We start from the raw sequence: 25,255 nt of genomic DNA on the forward strand, positions 1-25,255 counted from the left end.
TACACAGGCCCACACTGGGCCTGTGTATATGCTGTTAAGCCCAACCATCAAGGTCGGCTGGGCTGGGCAGAGTTGCAACAAAAACATTTATAAAAAAAAAAAAAATCAGTTTTCTTGTAGCAGGTATGCTGTTCTTTTTGACAGCATCCACAGGCCCAAACTGGGCTTGTGCACATGCTGGTGGACCCAGCCGACAGGGTCGGCTGGGTTGGGCTGGTGTTTTCATCTTTACAAAAAAATATAATAACAAAGGTGCTTAAGCTGTTGGATTAAGTTATGGACAGTAAGAGAAGGATGGGATTTAAGTTACAAGCCTTCTGGGCTAATTTGTTTTTCTACACACATATATTATGTATGTATTATAGTGTGTGCACGCATCATGTTTAATCATGCCTTTTTCTTTTAGCAATAACAAGTCTCAATTTGTATTTTTTTTTTTACATGAATATATCACTATGATGCATGTACGTATCTGTGATACATACAGTGTATGTTTCTCTTTCAACTTAAATCAAGTCAACTCTCTTTGTGATCTATCCTAATCTTCCCTTATGAATATAAATATTTTCTTAGCTTCTGATCCATCCTTGTTGACCCATTTTGTGTTTTCATATATCGATATGAAATTTTATGGAAAAACATTTAGATTTATCATGCTGATAGGCATTCTTATTTTAATTTGAATGGTTAGAATAAAATGATATTGTTTAAATGGAATTGACATCAGATTTATCATGCTGATAGGCATTCTTATTTTAATTTGAATGGTTAGAATAAAATGATATTGTTTAAATGGGATTGACCTCAGATTTATCATGCTGATAGGCATTCTTATTTTAGTTTGAATGGTTAGAATAAATTGATATGGTTTAAATGGAATTGACATCAGATTTATCAAGCTGATAGGCATTCTTATTTTAATTTGAATGGTTAGAATAAGTTGATATTGATTAATGAAGTTTTGCATCAGCATTATCAGGTTGATAGATGTCTTTTAATTGAACTGGAATGGTCAGAATAACGTTGATATTATTTAATAAAGTCTTGCATCAAAATTATCATGTTAATAGGCATCTTTTATTTGAACTTGAATGGTTAGAATGAGATGATAATTCATCCATAGTTTAATTCTGATATGTCTTGGAAATTAAATAGGGTATTGAATTTGTGATCCCTGTATTAGTGTCCCGGTGATCAAAATGAATCATCGAGGGTTTGGTAAACCCGAGCTGTGGGAATATTTTCTTACTCATTTCAATGCATTTCAAAGATCATGCTTCATAACTATTTCAGCTTTATTGCACTGTTCTATATGTTTCCACGGGCCGGAGTCCTGTGATGGCTCTCGCGAGGTAGATGCGAGCTTTTGTCTTTCTTTTTGCATATGATGTTGCAAAACTTAAGAAATTAAATCTTAATAAAAAGTAATAATAAAGCACAGTGTAATAAACCTTCTGGGATCACTCATCTGGAGAGTGGGGATCTTAGAAATCCGGTCTTGGGGAGACTGTGAGGATACAAAACTCCGTGTGCTAATTTTGGTCCCCTGAACCCGATATTGAGGTTCCTTCTCCTGGCCACGGTTTTAGGGAGAGTCCGCCACTTTACCCGGGAGTGGTGTGTTTGACACAACTGTTGTTTTTGGTACCAAGGAAGTGGCACTTGTGGGCGTGGGGTGTCCCTTGTGTCCCCGACATTAGATGTGGAGGTCTAATGTTCCGAAAGTGATTCGGTCGAGGGCTAAGTTGGAACCCAGTAATAAAATACAAATTGTGTGCTAAGCTACCCTGAGAACCTAACTTAATCTCGGGGTTTGTACCCGTTTGGTGTATCCGCGGGCAACAGTAATTGAAAAGAGAAACTTAAAGTTGTATGCATTTAATAGGGCATGCATAAGGAAACAAAAGACTTAATGGAAGATAATAAAATGATTCATGCATTGCATAAAAGACATGCATTTTTCCTGTTATGCATTAGATCATGCATATTTTGATGGTTTCCTTACTCAGCACATGAGGGTAGATGTTGAATGTTAAATTCTTGTTGCATGCTGAAATTTTAGTAGATGCTACTGCTTTACTGTCTTTACGTGTTTAGCAATTATGATTGTTGCATGAATAAATTCTCAATTGCTATAAACTGTCTTGTATGTATTTCCATTAATTGTTGCATGATATCTCATCTTCACTCTTTATCTCACTTGTTTCATTAAGAAGTAGCTGTGCTCAGGATTTCGATTCTGACACCCTACTTCGTTGGTTTTTCGCAGAAACAGGTGATCAGTGAAGTCGACAGCTACTGTGAGGGCGCGGGAGTCACAACGAGTTTTGACAGTCTTTTTTGTGGACAGAGTGGCTCTTTGTTTTGGTTTTTCAGTCTAGTGTTCTTGTTATTTGCTTATTGTCATCAGTAGATACTTGAGTCAGACACTTTATTTTTTAGATTAGTTTTTAATTCATGAATAAAGGTAATGGTTAGTTTATGGATGTTAATTGCAAGTTCTTTTGTGGTTTGTGGCTATCCAGTTGGAATTGGAACTGTGAGGACCCCGGGTCTCTGGGAAGTTTTCCGCACTGTTTTAGAAAAAAAAAAATCCGCATTTTCAAAGGGGATGAGTTGGGGTCGTTACAATTTGTTGAAGAGAAAGAGACTCACTTGATAAAGAGGGCCGTTCTTCAACTTGAGATGCCATAGCCGTTGCAATCAATTTCTTCCATTTAGGACACAAGGGTTTGATATGTCCGGGTTCTTTACAATGATAGCAAGTTACTTTGCTATAGTCTCTTTTGCCATACCGATCATTTCCTCCTTGACCTTGATTCTTGAAATGAGGAGGTCTATAGGTCCTCATGTTATTTCCCAGTCTTGACACGGCATTAGCCATTTCACCATCTTCTTGAGTAGAGGAAGTAGCAAGAATGCTAGGATTATTTTTGCCAATTCCCATACGGGTTTCTTCACCACTTAGCTTGGTGATAACATCTTCGAGTGAGGGGGATGTGAAGGCGGAGAGAAGAGAGGACCGAACTTGTTCAAATTCGGGTCTAAGGCCATTTAAAAAATTGAAGAACCGGTCTTCTTCAAGTTGTTTGTGCCTTAATTCGATTGCCTCACCACTCCATTTAGGTTCAAGGATTGCGAGCTCGTCCCAAATAGAGGATAATTCGGCAAAGTACTCCCGAATGGTCATATCATTTTGTTGGAGAGTCAAAGCCCTCTTTTGAAGAAAGTACTTGTGGGATAGATCTCTTGAGGTGTACATTTTCTCAAGATATACCCAAGCTTCGGAAGCCCTTTTAAATTTGATGATGTTGACATTTATCTTGGTCTCAACGGATGAGAAAATCCAAGATAAGATCTTGAAGTTCTTCATTTCCCAATCATCATGTTTCTTAGAATACTCTTCAAGGGCCTTTTGTCTTTCATCCCCTTCAAGGATCTTAATATCCCCTCCTTCAACAATAGTAATTTTGGGTTCCGGTTCCGGTATGGATCCATAAACGTAACCCCAAAGCCCCTTTCCTTTAATATGGGCTTCCATATTACCGGCCCAAACATGATAGTTTGAGCCATTAAGCTTAAACCCAAGAGAGAAATGGGAGTCTTTTTCGCCCATTAGAGAGGAAAGAATGCAAGAGATAGTATGTACCTTAATTATTTTTTGCGTCTTTCTTGACAAAAGAAGCTCCTAAAATATTGCTCGAAGAAGATGATCCTCTTTGATTTCAAAAAACTTGAAGGCACGCTTCCCGAGGAATGCAAAAGAAGGCGAGTCTCAATTCTTCTTCTTCAACGAGGCTCTGATACCATGTAAAAATATCTTCAACAAGATACTTTAGTCGATAACGCAACAACCTTAAGAATAAATGTGTGAACATACACACCCAAGAACACTTGTGCACAACAAGCACAACACACCGAATCACAAATGTGCACTTGCACCCATAAGTTTCATAAACACTAAAGAGGTTGGGCTATAATCCCAAATCCCTTAGAGAAATACAAGAGGAGCTGCCCATATATATAGGGCTTTGGAGGAGGCCTTGGGAGGGGCTCCACATAGTCGTTGGAGCCCCTCCAACGGTCACAAATGTGACCGTTGGAGGGGTCCAACGACTAGTGGGTTGGGCCCCTCCCAATGCATGTACAATGCATTAAATGCAAAAGAAAAAATAAATAAAGAAAAAAGAAAAAAAGAAAATACAAAAAACATATTCTCAAAAAAGAATATGTGTAAAATTCCTAAACTACCCTTACTATGACTATATATATTTTATATATATAATTGGTAAATACATATACATATATTATATATATGTATATGTATTACCTTATATATATAAAATATATATACGAAATTACAAGTTTGATTACATAATTTAACACCTCTCACCCCGTTCCTCTTCCTCCCTTAGCTCGTCAACGGGGCCCTCGTCGGAGCCCCCTTTCGTCGGCGATGCCAACCTCACCGGCCATCGTCCGTGCTCCCTCCTCCCTCGCTCGTTCCCCTCTCTTCCACCCTCTGCTATTGTCGGGACCGGCGCAGGCAACCCCATGTCGACCGTCACCCCCTCCCTCCCCTGGCTATCTTCTCCCTCTTCATTCTTTCTTTTTTTCGGCAGGCCGGCAGGGCGACCCCCGTGCCGCCTGTCTCTTTCTGGCAGGGGTGACGCCCCTACCGTTTGTCCCTTGTCGGCAGGGGCTTTTGCCCCCTGCCTTTTTTCCCCTACGATAGGCAAGCAGGGCGAAACCTTGCCTACCCTCACTCTGTCAAGCAGGGGCTTCGCCCCTTATCGCTCGTTTTTTGGCGACTGGGCAGGGGCAGCGCCCTTGCAGCCTCCTCGGTCATCGGAAGGCAGGGTTTTTTACCCTAGCCCCTCCTTCGCGACAGACAGGGGTTCACCCCCTGTCTCAGTCGTCGTCCCCCTCCCCTTCTTCGAACCTTGTCAGGCAAGGGCTCAACCCCTACCTCTTTGAAGTTTGATCGAGCAGGGGCGAGGCCCCTGCCGTTTAATCCATCTGGTTGGCAGGGGCGAATCCCCTTGCCCTTTTCCCTCTCCACTGTTGTCAGGCAGGGGCTTCGCTCCTGCCTCTTTGCTCTTCGGCATGCAGGGGTGAAGCCCCTACCTACCTCTTTGCTTGTCCTGCAGGCAGGTGCTGCCTCCCTTTTTACCCTTGTCAGGCAGGGGCTTCGCCCTTGCCTTCTTGGCAGGTAGGAGTGAATCTCCTGCCTCCACCTCCTCATTTCGGGCAGCCCTGCCTCAGCGCTTCTTGGCAATCTTCTCCTGCCTCTTTTTTAGCAGCAATCCGGCAGGGGCATGTCCTTGCCCCTGCTCCTTTCGTCAGGACAGGCAATGGGCAGGGACACAGCCCCTGCCCCTGCCCTTCTTTTTTGTATCAGCAGGCAAGGGTTGCGCCCATGCCCCTTCTTTTATTTTACTTTTTGCATACTAACATGTTGTACCTTCGTAGATTGCACAACAGAGCCCTCTCGTGCCCCGCAACCCGAGACTGTCATCACTTACGCTCGCAGGCAGACGCAGAACTGCCCCCCGCCCCCAAGGTAGGGGAAAGTTGCACAAAGGACAATGGACGAACTTAAATTAAGCAATTAAAATGAAAATGAGAAAATAAAGGACAATAATATATATGTTTACGTATATGTATATACGTATGCTTTTTACTCAAGAACGCAGTTTCGCGATCCTTATCCTATTTACTTTTCTGTATTTACTTTCTGTTGCTGCCGCGCTTTGTTCCCAGGCTTATTATTCTTTGCATTTACTTTTTGTCGCCACTACGCTTTCACGTGCACTGGCTCTTTTTCGTATTTAAATTCATGTCTTTAAGTTTCTGTCATTACTTTCCTGTCTTTACTGCTTTTTGTTGCCGCCACGCTTATTGTGCACAGGCTTGCTTTCACATTTACTTTTTGTATGTATTGTTTTGTCCTTACTTTGTTGTCGCACTTCACACACATGCTTTGCTTTGGTCTTACTTTGTTGTCGCGCTTCATACACATGCTTGGTTTTTACATATATTGTTTTATCCTTACCTTGTTGCCGCACTTTGCTCTTGCATGTATTGTTTCTTACTTTGTTGTCACACTTTGCGCATATGATTTGTTTTTGCATGTGTTGTTCTGTTCCTACTTTGTCGCCGCGCTTTGCGCACAAGCTTTGCTTACACATCTGTTTAGCCGAGATACGACTTTGTACCTCGTGCATTGCCTCACGCATTTACTTGCTTGCGTATTTACTTGGTTGAGGTACGGTTTCGTACCTCGTGCATTGCTTTCGAGGTTTTGCGCTTAATGCGCAATTCTTCACTTTGGGGATCGATTGCACCACTACTGGTATTGCAAGGCATATGCATCATGCTGATGTTACATTCTGTTACTACTATTTTGAGCTGCCATTCATGATGCGAGGATTTGCCTCTTGCGATTCTTCCAAGGCAAACCTTGCAGGGCATGCGAACACACATACTAATGTTTGCCCTTTTCAACAAAATGCAAAATTGGGTATTGGTGTCTCGATCTCGAGAAAATGTTTTCCTTTGGGGATTTTGGATTTTCTTGAGAGTGCAAACATGCATTGACTTACTTTGTGGTGGGGTACTTTTGAGTAACCCTTATCTACCATCGTAGTTGTGCTTTTGGACAGGGACGATGAGTTGCACTACGATGAGTAGCTCGTGAGGTCGATAAAACCTCATAGTGTGCAATGGGCACAAATATTGAAATTCACAAAATGGTGATTATGCGCCTTCACAGGAAAAATGCTTGAGTGGGTCTAATGGACCAGTTCATGTAGAACGGGGTGACGGTTAATAAACCTCTATTGTGCCCGTTCGCCACGGTTCATCAAGAACGAGGATGGATGGTACAAAAAATCTAATGGACAGGCCATTAATGGCTATTACTGGCAAAAGACTCGGCTTCCCTACTCACCGGAGTTAGAGAAAAATGAGTTACAAAAGATAGCTTCAGGCACTTCTATAGAAGTTGGATGCGTCATTTGAACGAGTGACCTTTGGAGAATTCTCTCTCAGTCATTGGCCGTCCCTTTAGGAGCGGACTCATCTAGCTATTCAGGATAATGAAAATACATGGCATAATATACTCCCGAACTAGTCTCAGTTGTTTCTACGTGTCGTGCCTTGTGCGTACCCCCAAGGCCAGCTAATATCGAAACAATAAATATTCTGTTCACAATACTTGTTAGCTTAAGTCTTATGATTAATAGAACTGCTTGTGCAATTATTTACAACTCGTAATCTATGAATTGTTTACAACTTATGACTAATATAACCGGTTGCCTTATAAGTTGCTTATATTTTGTGATTAATAGAATTACTTGTGGAGCAATTTGCTTACATCTTATGTATCTACTTGTCGTAAAATTGCATATACCTGGTGATGAATGAACTCTTACCTTATGATAATTACTTGCTCACATTAAAAATGTAAAGCCCGTTAAAAAAAATGTGTCGGACACGTGTCAGACACTTGCATGGCACGTGTCGGACACTTGCGGGGCACGTGTCGGACACATGTCGATGTTGGTCCACCGTGTTGGACTGGGACCCAGGCTCTCGAATGTTTGAGAGCCTGCGTCTCTTTAAAAGACGCAGGCTCAGGCAAGCGAGGGGCAAAAACCCCTCGCCACTCTCTCTCTCATTTTTGCCTCCCATCTCCTCTCCTTCCTCTGCGGCCACCAACGACCGGAGCCGCTGGCCACCCCCGAGCTCCACCACCACCTTTTCGTGCTAACGCGCCCAGAATCGTCAACTTGTTCCTCTTTCAAAAGAAAATTTTGTTTTCGCTGACTTTCGAAATAAAAAAACTATGAATGTTAAAAGACTTTCTCTAAATATTTTTCACATTCTACAAGTTGAAATTTTGTGGTGTTACAACTTGGTATGAAAGCCAGGTGAGAAGGGTTGAGCCTTGACCATCAAGCAACTCATCGTTGTAAGGGGTTGAGCCTTGACCATCAAGCATCTCATCGCGCCGTAAGTAGACCTCTTTTGCTTTTAATCTTTAAATACATGCTTAAACTAAAATATTACATTTGCTTCGTCTGAAGTACTTTTGTGAGATGGATCCGTCGGTTGGTCCCAGTAGCGGTCAGGGTAGAGGTGCACGTAGGATGCATGCCCATTCTGTTAGGGGGAGGGGCCCCTTTATTGAAAGGGTTGGACATGGAATGTCCTAGTCTGGTTACTGGGCTAACCGCCGAGCCCTACCCACCTTTACGGATGATTTGGGCACTCTACTATCAACCGACTACCAGATACCGTTGGCAGTAACATAGGCCGCGGTGTATGCCAGAAGGAATGGGCTTGTGCCTTTGCATGTTCGGGTCAACCAACATGCCACACCAAAAGCATCAGGAGAGGATAGTCCCCTAGAGGTCCAATTTGAGTGTCTTCTGTGGAGACGTAGGGCACACTCTAGACACTTGTCTCCTTAGGGCAGAACACGGCGAGGCAACCGCAACACAAGGACTTGCGGACACCACCATTCTAGTTCTGGACACGATGGACCTACCACCAATAGTTGACCGAGCCGCCACTACTCCCAGTACGCACGACAGGCCGTGTATCACCAGCTTGCACTCTCGCACCGGACTTGCCAATAAACATTTCAAATTCCCCAATATATATTTCAGACTCGTCAACAAACATCTCTGACTCACTAGAATACATGTTTGTGATGCCGCTCTATAAGGAGGAGACCCCCTGCGATGAGCCACTTCCTTTCACCCCTCGGCGCAGGTTTAGGCGCACGGGTAATAAGAGGTAGTACCTTCGACAGTTCACTAGCCGTCCCTAGAGGAAGTTAGTACCTGGCCAATTTTATATAAGAGTCTCGAACTCCATTACGGATAAATTTTTCTTTTTGGCCTGTACACCAGCACTGTTGGATTTTTATATTGAATACTTTTGTAATGACTTAAATATTATGAAATATTATGCTTCTCTAACAAGTTATATGTATTCTGACTTGTACCTTGTGGTTACTTTCAAGGATGGTGCGAAGTTCAAACGAGGACTCGGTCGACGAGTGGTATGAGCAGAGGGGATTCGTAATGGACTCCCTCGATACTTTGGCCGAGGCAATCAGGAGTCAAGTTGTTGCTCAAAGGGATCAGGCTCCTTCCTCAGAACCTAGGGTCACATTCGAGAAATTTTTTAAGCTGGACCCTCTGACATTCACGGGCAAGGTGGACCCAAACGTGACAGAGCATTGGATTAAGGAGATCGAAAGGGTGTTTCAGGTCATCTTGGTCCCTGATGAGAAAAATATGTTGTTTGAATCTTTTCGGCTAAAGGATGACGCTAGTGAATGGTGGGATACGACTTGGGAAGTGTGGTTCCCGAGCACCGAGGTGGTTCCATGGGATGCCTTCAAGAAGGCGTTCTTCGGAAACTATTTTCCCCCCTCATGCGAGGGAGAAAAAGAAGATCGAGTTTCTAGAGTTGTGCCAGGGCAGCTCGACCTTGGGAAACTACGTCGCCAGATTTCAACGGTTGGAACGTTACTGTCCCAACCTTTTTTAGGACGAACGCTAGCGGGCAGGAAAGTTTATTCGAGGCCTGAAGGAAGGACTCAGACACCGAGTCCCTACAAGTGTGCCCGTGACTTTCTCTGCGGCCGTCGCTGCAACCACCTTTCTTTGTAAAGACTGGGAGCGTTCGAAAAGCACTCAGGCCAAGAAGCCATTTGTTGCAGGTGGCGAGCAAAAGAAGGCCCAACCTGACGGCCAAGTTCAGTGGCCGCCTTTTCCTATAAAAACGAAAGAGGGAAGCAGCAGGGTCCTCCAGCGAAAAGACAACGATATCAGGGTCATTCGTCACCTCGTCAGCCCTCCAGAGACACCTGCGCCTGATGCAGGAGATCGCACGACGGTCAACCCTGTCCTTGCGAGACGGGTTGTTGCCTATATTGTGGCAAGATGGGTCATTTCGTCCAGGATTGCCGCAAGAAGGTGGCAGATGATCTCAAGCGAACGGGCGGTGTACCCCAGCCTCCCCAGCAGCAGCAGAAACAGCAAGCGCAGACCAACGGTGTCAAGAAAGCACTCGATCGAGTTTACGCCACTACGGTTGAGCAATTAGCAAAAGGGGAGCTCATGCAAGGTACCATTCTAGTCGTTGGTCGAGCAACTTTTGTGCTTTTTTATTGTGGTGCCACGCATTCATTTATTTTTGCAAAATTCGCTGGACAATTGCATTTGCCTGTGTCACACTTGCACAATGCCTTGGATATGTATAACTCGATTGGGAAAAACACGGTTTGCGCCACTTACATACCGGAGTTGAACGTAGTCGTGGCGGATCGGCACCTGCCTACTTATGCCATCCTGCTTGAGATGACAGAGTTTGATGTTATCCTAAGCATGGATTGCCTGCACAAGTATCATGCCAAGGTCTTTTGTCAGGATGGCAAAATTGTTTTGTCCCCTCCAGGCCTTCCAAGGGTGAATTTTCGAGTCCCCAAACTAGTGCGTGCGACCAAGATGATCTTATCGCTGAAGGCGTAAAGCTTTTTGTGTAAAGGATGTACCGCTTTCCTAGTTAGCGTCATCCAGATAGATTTAATGCTTACTCTCGTCAGCGAGGTAGACGTGGTGCGCGACTATCCAGATGTGTTTCCTCAGGAACTGCCAGGGTTTCCACCGTCTCGTGAGGTAGAATTTTGCATTGAATTGCTACCGGGTACCGCACCGATCTCCAAAACCCCATATCGAATGGTGCCCGCAGAACTCGAAGAACTTAAGAAGCAACTTCATGAGCTCTTGGATCAGGGGTTCATTCGCCCCAGTGTGTCACTCTGGGGAGCCCCTGTTTTATTCATGAAGAAGAAAGATGAATCCTTGAGATTGTGCATCGATTATGGGATGCTCAACAAAGCCACAATTAAGAATAAGTATCCACTACCGCTTATTGAGGATCTATTCGACCACTTGCAGAAGGCCAAGATCTTCTCCAAGATCGATCTTAGGTCCGGGTACCATCAGCTCAGGATCAAAGAAAGCGATGTTTTCAAGATGGCCTTTCGGACCAGATATGCACATTATCAGTTTACCGTCATGTCCTTTGGACTCACAAACGCCCCTACAACTTTTATGAACCTCATGAAGAGGGTGTTCAAGCCCTTTTTGGACACCTTCGCGATCGTATTCATCGACGACATTCTGGTGTACTCTAAGAGTCAGGAACAACATCGGGAACATTTGAGTATTGTCTTAGAGACCCTGCGAAAGGAACACTTGTTTGCCAAGTTTTCCAAATGTGAATTCTGGCTCGAGAAGGTGATGTTTTCGAGACACGTCATCTTTAAGGAATGAGTGTTTATAGATCCAGCGAAATTCGAGGTCGTGATGAATTGGCAGCCACCAAAGAACGTTCAAGATATCAGGAGTTTCCTTGGGTTAGCTGGGTATTACCGGGAGTTTATCCAGGACTTCTCCAAAATTGTGTTGCCAATGACGAAGTTACTGAAGAAAGAGGCCAAATTTGTTTGGGACGACAAAGTGCGAGGCTAGTTTCCAGTTGTTGAAAGAGCGGCTTACCACTGCTCCTATTTTGGCCTTGCCTTCAGGCTAAGGCGGGTTTGTGATCTACACCGACGCCTCGGGGTCAGGCTTAAGTGCGTGCTTATGTAGAATGGAAGGGTGATCGCTTATGCCTCGTGTCAGCTCAAGCTTCATCAGAGGAATTATCCAACGCACGATTTAGAGTTGGCCGTCATAGTCTTCGCATTAAAGATATGACGACACTACTTGTACGCGGAACAGTTCGAGGATTTTACTGACCATAAGAGCCTCAAGTACTTTTTCTCTCAGAAGAAACTAAATATGCGACAACGTCGGTGGCTTGAGTTCCTTAAAGACTGATTTCACCCTTTCTTACCACCTGGGGAAGGCAAATGTTGTGGTTGACGCTCTCAACCGCAAGTCTTTCGGAGCCTTGGTGAACATATTATCGGCCGAGTGGGGGTTGATCGAGGACATCATTTCATGGAAACCTTTTGCCTCCTCACCAGGCTCGATATGGTTGTTGAATCTGGTGGTTTGTCCAGAGATACTCGCAAGGATTATTATCGGACAGAAAAGTGATCCGCTTTACGAAGCGCTAAGAGCACGAGTGCTACGAGATGATATTTCCTTTCGTATAGGAGAGAAAGATAGCATATGGCTCAAGAATCGACTTTGGGTCTCGAATGACCCTGTGTTGAGGGATGAGATTTTGGCCGAAGCCCATAAGTCTAAATATACCATCCACCCTGGGGGCACCAAGATGTTTAAGGACCTGCAGCGGAACTACTGGTGGAACAACATACAACGAGACGTGTCAGAGTATGTCTCAAGGTGCCTCACCTGCCAGCAAGTCAAGATCAAGTACCAACGACTGGGTGGGGTGATGCAGCAGATTGAGATCCCACAGTAGAAATGGGAGGACATCGCCATGGATTTCATTGTTGGTCTGCTGAGAACGCGAAGGAAGCACGACGCAATTTGGGTGATCGTTGATAGACTCACCAAATCAGCGCATTTTCTGCCCATTCGTCTCGACCAGTCACTGGACAGTTTGGCAGACTTGTATGTTCGAGAGATCGTGAGATTGCACGGGGTTCCGGTCTCCATTATATCCGATCGCAATCTGAGGTTCACCTCGAGGTTTTGGGGACAACTTCAACTGGAATTGGGCACCAAGTTAAAGTTTAGCAATGCTTTCCATTCTCAGACTAATGGGCAGTCTGAGCGTACGATCCAGACCTTAGAAGACATGTTGCGAGCCTGCATGATGGACTGGAAAGGGGAATGGGATTCTCATATCAACTTAGTAGAGTTCGCATACAACAATAGCTACCACGCTAGTATCGACATGGCTTCTTATGAAGCCTTATATGGGAGGCCTTGTCGATCGCCAGTATACTGGGACGGTGTTGGTGAAAGAAAGCTGGAATCATCGATTGTGCTCTAGCATTATACGCAATAGGTGCAAATGATACGAGAATGACTCTGTACGGCTCAGAGTCGGCAGAAGAACTATGTCGATCGCCGTCGCCGAGAGATTGCTTTCTCAATAGAAGATATGGTGTTTGTCAAGGTATCTTCGACGAAGAGCGTCTTCCGGTTCGGGAAGAAGGGAAAGCTAAGTCCCAAGTTTGTTGGACCCTTCGAGATCCTAGATCGGATTGACGAGGCAGCCTAGTGTGTGGCGTTACCTCCTTGGTACGCCCAGATTCATGTCTTTCATGTATCCATGTTAAGGAAGTACATTCACGATCCATTCCACATCTATGACGACGTAGACATTCACGGGGATTTGACATTCGAAGAAAAGCCGATAGAGATTATTGATCGCCACAATCGAGTATTGAGAACGAAGATGATACCTTTTGTCAAGGTTCGATGGCAACATCATGGAATCGACGAATGTACGTGGGAACCAGAGGCTGATATAAGGGAAAAATACCTTGATTTGTACATTGAATCATAAATACAATGAAAATTTCGTGGACAAAATTCTTTTAAGGGAGATAGGATGTAAGGCCCGCTAAAAAAATGTGTCAGACACGTGCTGGACACGTGTTGAGTCTGGATCGCCGTGTCGAACTCGGATCATCGGGCCCGGATCGGATCTAGGCCCGACCCGGACCCAAACCCAACCCAGGTTCTGGAAAGTTCGACCTATGTCTTTAAGAAGACGCAGGCTGAGAGGGCGAGGGGCAAAACCCCTCGCCACTTTCTCTCTCCTCACCCTCCTGCCCCCTTCCCCTTCTCTGCAACCACCGGTGACTCTAGCGATGACCCTCCCGTTGGCGACCCCTCATTCCTTCTCCCCCATTATGTCTCCCGATCACCCTTTTCCTCCTCTCTGCTAACGTCGGCGACCACCGCGACCGGCAATAGCAGCCGTCGGCGCTTTCCGCCGCCCACCCTGCCTTATCACGAGGTTTTTTAAGCCGACCCCCGCAGCCACTAAGCTCCTTCCCGATTCCTTTCCCGTCGACCCTCGTCACCGGCAACCCTCACCACTGGCGACAGAGCCGCCGGTCCTATTTCCTGTTGCTTCCCTCTCCGGCAGCCTGATTGACGACCCCTGCCGACATCCACCTCACCTCGCCAGAGGCCACTTGATGTCGGTGACTCTCCTCCCAGGTAAACCCTTACCCCCTCTCTCGTTGTTGTCTTCTTCTTCTTCTTCTCCCCGTTTTCGTAGCTGAGGGGTCGGGCCCCTCCCTGCCGTCCCGATTTCACGGGGGAGGGGCCGAGCCCCTCCCTGCCTTCCCATCTCTGTTGGGGAGGGGTCGAACCCCTCACTATTCCCTCTGTTGCAGGGGAGGGGCCGAGCCCCTCCTTGTGCCCCTTGTTTGCAGGGGAGGGGCCGAACCCCCTCCTTGCATCCCCTATTTGCAGGGATGGGGCCGAGCCCCTCCCTGTTCTTCTCTGAACACAGGGGAGGGGTCGAACTCTCCCTATGTTCCGCTATTACAGGTGAGGGGCCAAGCCCCTCCCTGCTCCCTCTGTACGTAGAGGATGGGCCAAGCCCCCTCTCTTTTCTCTCTGCGTTTTCTGGCAGGCAGGGGCTTCGCCCCTACCTCTGCTTTTTCTTGCAGGTAGGGGGTGGAGCCCCTGCCTGTGTCTTTCTGTCTGGCAGGCAGGGGGGTCGAGCCCCCTACCTCTGTGCGGATTTGGTTGGTCGGCAGGGGCCAAGCCCCTGCCGCCTGGGCTTCTCAAGATCGGCAGGGGCCGAGCCCCCTGCTGCCATCTCCTTTTCTAAATAGAACGGTAGGGGCCGAGTCCCTGCCGTCCTCTATTTTCCTGTCGAGTCGGCAAGGGTTGAGCCCCTGCCACCTCCCGGTTTGCAGCAGGTCGGTAGGGGTCGATCTCCTCTGCCCTGTCTGTTTGTCTTGGATGTTTGGCAGGGGGCGGGGGGAGGGGGCAAGCCCCTGCCACCCTCTGCTTTCCTGGCAGATCAATAGGGGCCAAGCCCCTGCCTCTGCTGGAAGCAGATCAGGTCATGCTGAAAATGAACAATTTTTCGCATGCGGACATCGTGGCCGTCTGTTTGCATTTTGGATGAATGCCACATGGTTTTGTTGACTTTTGAGCTTTTTAAAATGCAAATTGGATGGCCACGATGTCATCATGAGCAAAAACGCTTATTTTTAGCATGACCTGATCTGCTTTCGCCTCTGCTTCCTTTTCACATTCAGGCCAGGCCTGGCTCTTTCTAGCAGTCGGCCTTTGCCTTGCTCCTTTGCTCGTTTCTTTTTCTCTTTGGGATACAATCCGCGTTCTAACTGTTTACTTTTCCACAGATTACACGATGGAGCACGCTTGCGCCTCGTGGCCTGAGCTCATACGTACTTACACCCGCAGACGTACGACAACCTACAACTCCCCAAGGTAGGGGAAAGTTGCATGGAAGGACTATGAACGGACAAAAACTAAAATAAGAAAAGATAATTAAAACGGAAAGCAAAAGATATTTATATAAATATATGTATAATAATATATACGTATGTTTTTTTACTCAAGGATGCGGTTTCGCGATCCTTGTCCTCTTTACTTTTCTGCACTTTTTTTTCCTGTTGCCGTCATGCTTTATGTGCTCAGGCTTTTACCTTGTTTTTGTCTTTTTACTTTCTTGCACTTTTTTTTTCCTGTTGCTGACGCACTTTATGTGCCCAGACTTTTACTTTCTTTCTGTCTTTTTACTTTCCTTCACTTTTTTTTTCTGTTGCCACCGCACTTTATGTGCTAAGGCTTTTACTTTTTGTCCTTGCTGTATGATATTTGTTAGATGATGCTATTATGTTCTGTGTTTTGTTACTACTTTTGTGAACTGTCGCGCATGATACGAGGATTTTCCCTTGCTATTCTTTCAGGGTAAACCTTGTAGGGCGTGTGAGCGCACACACAAATGTTCGCTCTTTTCGACAAATATGCGAAATTGAGCACTAGTGTTTCAAACTTGAGAAAATATTTTCCTATGGGGATTTTGGATATTCGTGATAATACAGATATGCATAGACTTACAATCTCTCTGGTGGGGTACTTTTGAGTAACCCTCATCTACCATCGTAGTCGTACCTTTAGACAGGGACGATGAATAGCTCTTGAGGTCGATGAAACCTCATAGCGTGCAATGGGTAAAACGTTGAAATTCACAAAATGGTGACTATGCGACTTCATAGGCAAGATGCTCGAGTGGGTCTAATGCACCAAAACATGTAGAACAGGGTGGCGATTAAGAAACCCCCGTTGTGCCCGTTCGCCACGGTTCATCAAGAGAGAGGATGGATGATACAAAACTCCGATGGACAGGTTGTTAATGATCACGGCACGGGCAAATGACTCAGCTTCTCTAGTCATCGAAGTTAGGGAAAAGAGACTACCATAATTATCGTAGGTGGTAGCTGTCGGGCACTTCTGCAGAAGTTGGATGCATCCATAGGCCACGAATGCCTTTGGGGAATTCTCTGTCGGTCACTGGTCGTCCCCTTAGGAGCGGACTCAGTCAGCTATCCGGGGTATTATAAAAGACATAGCTTAACAAACTTTCAGACCGGTCTCGGTTGTTTCTATGTTTCGCGTTTGTGCGTACCCACAAGCCAGTTAATATCGAAACTAAAAATATCTTGTTTACACTATTGTTTAGATATACACCTTGAGATTCATAATTGCTTATCGTGCTTAATTTCATTTGGTATTAGTTATGTTGATTTAGCTTGTTGCTCTCTGCCTGTGGAATCAATTGATCATAAATATTTGCATGCGTAGTTAATTTGCCATGAATTTCTATAATTGTTTATCCGATGAGCATGTTTTGCGTTAACTGTTGTTCTTTATAGTCTTTTACGCACCTACCAGTTTTTTGCGAAACTAACCCATTTTATGAGTGCAGGTGACAATTAGGTTCTCCAGACAGCCGGTGGCGCGATGCAGCATGGCTTGAGACCTCACTTTTCTTGCTGGCATCCTGACTGCCTGTTTTGGCTTTGTACTTTTGCTTAAAGGGAGAAAAACCCTTAATTTTGTACAAACTATAATTCTATCATTGAAATATACTTTTTGCTCGCTAATTATTTTGCTAAGATAATTTTGTTGGTTTTTGTGCTAACTGTTAAATTATGTATATATATATACATATACTTATATATATATACATACGTATATATATAATTATATATATACATATATGTATATATATACACTTTTTCCTTTTATTCTCAAAATACCTGATAGGGGTATTTTAGTAAATCCCCATGTAAACCCTTTTTCCTTTTTTATTTTTTTTTTCTCTTTTTTTTTCTCCCTTTTCTTTTTTTGCTTTTTCTTTTTACCTTTTTGTAAGACCACAAGGGCCCCACTCATGTAGTCGTTGGGGCCCCAACGGTCATATTTTATGACCGTTGGGGCTCCCAACGACTACATGGGAGCCCCTTGTGGTCCCCTCTTTAAGGCTTCCTCCTCTATAAATAGAGGAGGTTTCCTCTTGTATTGTAAGGGTTGTCCACCCTCTTCTTTCTTTCTTCAATAATATCCAACTTATGACTTTTGGTCATTTTTCCCTTTAGTGGGTTTTTGTATACACTTTTAGTGTTTGTGTTTTTGGCTCTTGGAATCACTCTTAAAGAGTGATTTGCTTTATTGGTGCTTCCGCAGCCCCCCTTTTCATTACATGGTATCAGAGCAAGGTTGGTGATCGGGTTTCTACCTTTTTTGTCTTGGGACGCGTGCCTCTCAAGTTTTTGAAGAAACAAAGAAGACCATTCGGCTCCTATGGAACATGATTCTAAAGTTGAGCTTTCTTTCAAGCTCAATGGATCCAATTATCTTATATGGGCCTCCGCCATGGAAAATCATCTAAGAGGTAAGAAACTTTGGGGTTTTGTTATGGGAACTACTCCCGAACCCTCTCTTGTTCTCACTAAAATTGAAAATGAGGTTGAAAAAGCTTTGGATGTCGTTGAACGCATCAAAGCTATCAATGACCATCAATCCAAAATTGAGGATTGGGAAAGTAATCATGACAAAATTTTGGCATGGTTTATGAACAATGTGGACCTCAAAAATTGTGCAAATATTGCAAAATTTAGAAGAGCCAATGAGGTGTGGTTCTTTCTTAAGGGTATGTATACCCAAAACGATCTTGCTAGACAATTTTTTTGTCAAGAGAAAATTCGTTCCACTAGACAAGCGGATATAAGTGTTCGTGACTATTTTAGCTCTTTAACCTTTCTTTGGGATGAGCTCGCTCTTCTTGAGCCTAAATGGGTGGCTCCGGAAGATATTGAGCTAAGAAGAGAACAAATTGAAAAGGAGCACTTTTTCCAATTTCTTCATGGTCTACGACCGGAATATGAACAAGTTAGGGCATCCCTTCTCCATAGAAGTAAAGCCTTACCCATTAAAGACGCCCTTGCCGAAGTATGCCAAGAAAGAAACTCGACTTGGCCTAAGTATCAAGAGTGATGAAGTTTTGGCCGTTACTAGGCCCGAATCAAATGTAAAAGCATATAGACCTCCCCACTTTAACAAAAATAATGGATATAGAAAGGGAGTGATTTGTCACTATTGTAATGAACCAGGTCACATTAAACCGGTTTGCCCAAAGCTTAAAGGAAAAGTGGCCGCGGTTGGAGAAAATTCTCCAAAGAAGGAAGAAGAAAGTGTCAAAGAGGGACATATCAAAGAAACTCTTAATCATATCTCCGAAGTTCTCCAACATCTTCTCAAGACTTCTTCATCTTCAACATCCGGAGCTGCCATCGCCTACTCTTCATCACCTCCAGGTATGTGGATACTAGACTCTGGTGCTTCTTTTCACATGACATCAAATAAAAACTCGCTTTCTAATGTGCTTTCTGAACCCATATCTTCTTATGTTTCAACGGCCGATGGGACATCTTTAAAAATTGAGAGTATTGGAACACTTGATTTTAAAACTTCTCAAACCTTCTTTGTTCCTAAAGTAAGAGTCGTTCCAAAAATTAATCTAAATCTTTTTTTTGTTTCTCAAATCACCGATCATAGATGCCAAGTCTCTTTCTCACCTAAAGATTGCACCGTGTAGGATCTCCAGTCAGGGAAGCTGATTGGGCAAGACTATAGAAGGTGTGATCTCTATTTTATGGACTTTTTGACTCTTCCATCTAAGTCATCTTGCAATCTTGTAAAGGACAAAAGTATTGGTATTTGGCATGAGAGACTTGGTCATCCAAATTTTGTAAAAATGTCTCTTTTTCCTTTTTTGAACAATACTTGTAAAGACAATCACATGACTTGTAAAGATTGCATTTTTGGGAAATCTAAAGCTACTCCATTTCCTCAAAGAAATTACTTCACCACTTGGCCTTTTGAACTTGTTCATTCCGATGTATGGGGACCTTCCCCTATTTTGTCCAAAGGCGTTTTTTCGTACTATGTGGTCTTTATTGACGACTTCACTCGATTTACATGGATTTACTTCTTAAGTCGCAAATCCAAAGTTTTTTCCTTCTTTAAAGAATTTCATGCGATGGTTAAAAATCAAATTTTGGAAAACCTATCAATTCTTAGGTCCGACTCGGGAGGTGAATACATGTCAAATGAATTTCAAAACTATTTAAAAGAAAATGGAATTTGCCATCAACGTTCTTGTCCAAACACTCTGCAACAAAATGGTCTTGCGGAAAGAAAGCATAGGCACATAATAGAAACCACAAGAACCTTGTTAATCTCAAAGAATATTCCAAAATCTTTTTGGGCCGAAGCGGTTTTAACCTCAACATATCTTATCAATAGAACTCCTTCATCTTCTTTAAAAAATCTTTCTTCATTTGAGAAACTTTACAATATGTCTCCCGATTATAAAAGACTAATAATTTTCGGATGTAAATGCTTTGTTTTAACTCACAAAAATGATAAACTTTCTTCTAGAGCTATTGAATGCATTTTCTTAGGATATGGCGGAAAACAAAAAGGTTATCGATGCTTTGACATATTCAATAATAAACTTTATATCTCAAAAGATGTCAAATTCTTAGAAGAAGAAAATGTTTTTTCGCATAAACCAAATGAAGATATAGATTATTCCTTTTTATTTGACTTGTTACCTCAAGAAAAGGTCATCGATGATAATGTTGAATCTAGCGAATCACTCATAGACGATTTTGTTGAATCTCCAAATGATGACCAAAATTTAGAAGAAAATGTACAAAGCCAAATACAAGTCTACTTTAGAAGAAATGAAAGTAATCCTCTCATAGAAGTGTGAAAATATCTCAAAAAGGAGATAAAGTGTGCGATAAGCACAACACCACCAATGTACACAAATGCACAAGAACACTTAGAACAAATGTACATGAAGGTACAATAAAGAAACTCAAATGCACAAAGGCATACAAAATATAAAGAATTTTATTGAGAAGAATGGAGAACAAAAGCTCCAAGAAGTGGTTTTTACAAAGGGGAAACTCCCCTATTTATAAGCAAGCAAGGAGCCTTGGAGGGGCTCCACTAGCTGTTGGAGCCCCTCCAACGGTTAGAATTCTAACCGTTGGAGAGGCCCAACAGCTAGTGTTGAGCCCCCTCCAAGTTGACTTGAGTCAATCAAACATGAAAAAGAAAAAATAAAATGAAAAGAAAAAAGAAAAGAAGAAAAGAAGAAAAAGTAAAAGTACAAAAACATTACAGCATATTCATAATTATGAATATGCGCAAAAGAAGGGAAATGACTATAATACCCTTGCGGGTTTTACAAGAAGAGAGAAACATATATATTTACATATATATATATATAAAGATAGATACATATACATATATACATCATGTATATATGTATATGTATCTCTCTTTATATATATATGTAAATATATATAAGAGAGATACAATTTAACAAGAAGATCAAATCGTATTTCAAAAATACCAAATAGATTTGTATCTTATGATTCTTTTTCTCCAAATTTTTGGGCATGTCTGCTTGCTCTTCACTCAATTCATGAACCAACTCATTATAATGATGCTAGACAATATGCTCATTGGAATGAAGCAATGGAACTGGAACTTAATGCACTTAAAAAGGCTCAAACTTGGAAAATCGTTGATCCACCCAATAACAAGAAACCCATTGGATGTCGATGGGTTTTTAAAGTAAAAACTAGGAGCGATGGATCTTTAGAAATATATAAGGCCAGGTTATAGCCAAGGGATATGCCCAAGAGTATGGGGTAGATTATGATGAAACCTTTGCCCCTGTTGCTCGAATGACTAGTGTTCGAGCTCTTATTGCAATAGCCTCTGCTAAAAAATGGCCAATTTTTCAACTAGATGTCAAAAATGTCTTTTTAAATGGAAATTTAAATGAAGAAGTTTACATAGAACCACCACCGGATATGAATTTAAATGGTAAAATTTTGAAATTAAAAAAGGCCTTATATGGACTTAAGCAAGCTCCTAAAGCTTGGTATGATAAGTTTAGTAATGTATTAATCAATTTAGGATTTACTTCTTGTTATACTGACACTGCTCTTTTTGTTAATAAAACAGGTAATTTCATTGTTATTCTTCTGTTATATGTTGATGATATGATCATCACCGGGAATGACAAAAAGGGGGTAAATGATGTGAAGTCTATGCTAAAAGAAACTTTTGATATGTCTGACCTTGGATTCTTGAGATATTTTTTAGGAATTGAAGTGGCTTACTCCCCACGAGGATACATTTTGTCTCAAATGAAATTAGCGGCTGACATTTGTACCAAATCAGGAATATCTGATGAAAAGAAAGTTGAGACTCCCGAAGTTATCAATGCAAAACTGAGACTTAAAGATGGTGTTCTTCTTGTGGATCCAACCCCCTATCGTCAATTAATTGGATCTCTCACCTATTTATCCATCACCCGTTCAGATATAGCTCATGCGGTTCATGCTGCAAGCCAGTTTCAGCATGCACCTACTACAGTTCATATGGCGGCTGTGATGAGAATTGTGTGATACATCAAAAATACCATCTCCAAGGGACTCTTCTTATCATTTCCTCATCTCTTGAAGTAACTGCTTTTACTGATGCTGACTGGGGGGAAATCCCAATGATCGTATCTCAACTATTGGTCTTTGCATTTTTTAGGTGAATCTCTCATCTCGTGGAGATGCAAGAAGCAGCAAAAGGTCTCACTATCATCTACTGAAGCTGAATATCGGGCTATGGCAATGACAACCATGGAAATCGTGTGGCTCAGAGGGCTCCTCGGTGACATGGGTGCCCTCATTTCCTCTCCCACCATGCTCTGCTGTGATAACAAAAGTGCGATCTACATTGCAAACAATCATACGTTTAACGAACGGACCAAGCATATCAAGATGGATTGCCACTACGTTCGAGATGAATACCTCAGAGGAACTATCACATTACCATATGTCACTTCAGAATATCAACTGGCTGACTTCTTCACCAAAGCGCTCCCCACTCCACGATTTATGTTTCTTCTTAGCAAACTTTCGGTCTTCTTCCCGTAAAGTTTGAGGGGCATGTTAAATTATGTATATATATATACATATACTTATATATATACATACGTATATATAAGTATATATATACATATATTTATATATATCCAGTTTTTCCTTTTATTCTCAAAATACTCGATAGGGGTATTTTAGTAAATCCCCATGTAAACCCTTTTTCCTTTTTTATTTTTTTTTCTTCTCTTTTTTTTTCTCCCTTTTCTTTTTTTGCTTTTTCTTTTTACCTTTTTGTAAGACCACAAGGGCCCCACTCATGTAGTCGTTGGGGCCCCAACGGTCATATCTATGACCGTTGGGGCTCCCAAGGACTACATGGGAGCCCCTTGTGGTCCCCTCTTTAAGGCTTCCTCCTCTATAAATAGAGGAGGTTTCCTCTTGTATTGTAAGGGTTGTTCACCCTCTTCTTTCTTTCTTCAATAATATCCAACTTATGACTTTTGGTCATTTTTCCCTTTAGTGGGTTTTTGTATACACTTTTAGTGTTTGTGTTCTTGGCTCTTGGAATCACTCTTAAAGAGTGATTTGCTTTATTGGTGCTTCCGCAGCCCCCCTTTTCATTACACTAACGTGCCTAGAATCGTTAACTTGTTCCTCTTTCAAAAGAAAAATTTGTTTTCGCTGACTTTCAAAATAAAAAATCTGAATGTTGAAAGGCTTTCTCTAAATATTTTTCACATTCTACAAGTTAAAATTTTGGGGTGTTACAGTTAAAATAATCACGAACTCTCATTCCACCTTGTTTGATGGTTCATATCTTTTCTTATAAGAAAAATTGTTTTGCAAGGTCTTTTGGGGTATACATACTCTTAAAAAAACCAAGCCTCTTTGTGTTTACGAGATTTGGCAATGTCGACACATATCTTGAGCTCAACATTATTCATAAACCATGCAAGAATCTTAGCATGATTACTTTCCCAATCTTTTACCTTAGTTTGGTGATCTTGAATGACTTTTATATGTGTATCACCTTCCAAGGCTTTCTCTTGATCTCCTTTTTTGGTGAGCTTGAGTTGCTGGGATAGTGCCCATCACGTCCCCAAGCCTTTTTTCCTTTGAGATTGTTTTTCATAGCGGATGCCCACACCATGTAATTTGTGCCATTTAGCTTGAAGGAAAGATTGATTTTTTGTTCATGTTCCATTTTTGAAGAGAGAGATAGAAAGAGGAATACGTTTGAAGAAGCTTTTCCTCACTTTGTATCACCTTCCAAGGCTTTCTCTTGATCTCCTTTTTTGGTGAGCTTGAGTTGCTGGGATAGTGCCCATCACGTCCCCAAGCTTTTTTTCCTTTGAGATTGTTTTTCATAGCGGATGCCCACACCATGTAATTTGTGCCATTTAGCTTGAAGGAAAGATTGATTTTTTGTTCATGTTCCATTTTTGAAGAGAGAGATAGAAAGAGGAATACGTTTGAAGAAGCTTTTCCTCACTTTGAATACGATCACTTTGAAGAATCTTTTCCTCAATCACTTGATGACTTTCATACCATGTAATGAAATAGCGGAAGATGCAAAAACAATGCCACTAAGGGCTTACAAGTGCACAAACACAAACAAATGCCGCTAAGGGCTTACAAGATCACAATCACAATGTGCACAAGCACAAGTCCACTTATGGGACAATACAAAAGCCAACAAAGGGCAACACAAAAAGTTAAAAAATATGATTTTATTGAGTGAATGCTTGAGCTAAAAAGCATAAAGAAATAAGGGAGAACACACCCCTATATATACAAAATAAAGGAGAGAAGAGGCTGCCATTGGGAGCTCCCAATAGGGTCTATGATCATTTTGACCATAGAGCCCCCAATGGCTCTACTAAATTACACTAAGAAAATACAAATAAAACAAGAAAAAAACAACTGTTTAATAAACATTTTTATTACAAGTGAAATGACTAAAATGCTTCTATAGGGCATTGACCTATATAGCTATATATATAAATATATGTGTGTATATATAGGTATATACATACATGTATACCTATGTCACAGGGATTCAGCCAGCAGGGTGCCGCACCTGTGTCGACTCAGGTGTGGGTGCGGGTGCTGGTGCGGCACCCAGTGTGGTCAAGCTGATGCACCCAGGGTCATAAATGTTCAAATCTGGACTTTAAAAAAAATACTGTTAAAAATTAGTGTTACTGCTGTTAACTGTTAAAAATTATATATATATACCCTCCCGAACCGTCGCACCCAAGTTTTTTTAAAGTGCCGCATTGCCGCACCTGCACCTGCACCCGCACCTATGTGATATAGATGTATACATATATTTTAACAGTTGCCATGACGCTGCGTCAAGGCGTTGCCAGGTTAATATTAATTGTTTTGTTTTGGGTGTGTTGGTATATGATCTGAAGAAAAATGTAGCAAGGACATGATTTCAGGACCGTTCAGCAGCAACTAGCAAGTCTAGTTATGAGTAGTTGGTGACTCTTCATACATAAAGAGTAGAAATTTGTTGAGAACCAATTCAATTATCTTTTTTCTTTAGCCTACTTGATCCTTTTGAAAGTATATTCTACGTGTAGTCAATCCTGTTTTTGAGCGAGTCCTTAATAATCATGTCTTTCCCTGTTAGAGAATTCAAGTTTGGATGATGATGGCTATGTGTTTCAAATTACCTATAGAAATTTTGATGGAAAAGTTTTTTGGCTGCTTGAAGCAGGATCATTGAAGCTTGCAAGTGTTTCTAAAGGAAAATATTGGTATATTTCTGGAGTGTTA

General features: G+C 42.4%; 1 protein-coding gene across 1 annotated transcript in view; it reads left to right on the forward strand.

The window, feature by feature from the left end:
- The window catches only part of IVD (isovaleryl-CoA-dehydrogenase), a 133,963-nt gene that overhangs the window by 42,760 nt on the left and 65,948 nt on the right, over nt 1–25,255 (forward strand). The window lies entirely within an intron of this gene.

This window comes from Nuphar pumila, chromosome 8, assembly GCF_984573655.1.
Source record: "Nuphar pumila chromosome 8, dmNupPumi1.hap1.1, whole genome shotgun sequence".
Taxonomy (NCBI): domain Eukaryota; kingdom Viridiplantae; phylum Streptophyta; class Magnoliopsida; order Nymphaeales; family Nymphaeaceae; genus Nuphar; species Nuphar pumila.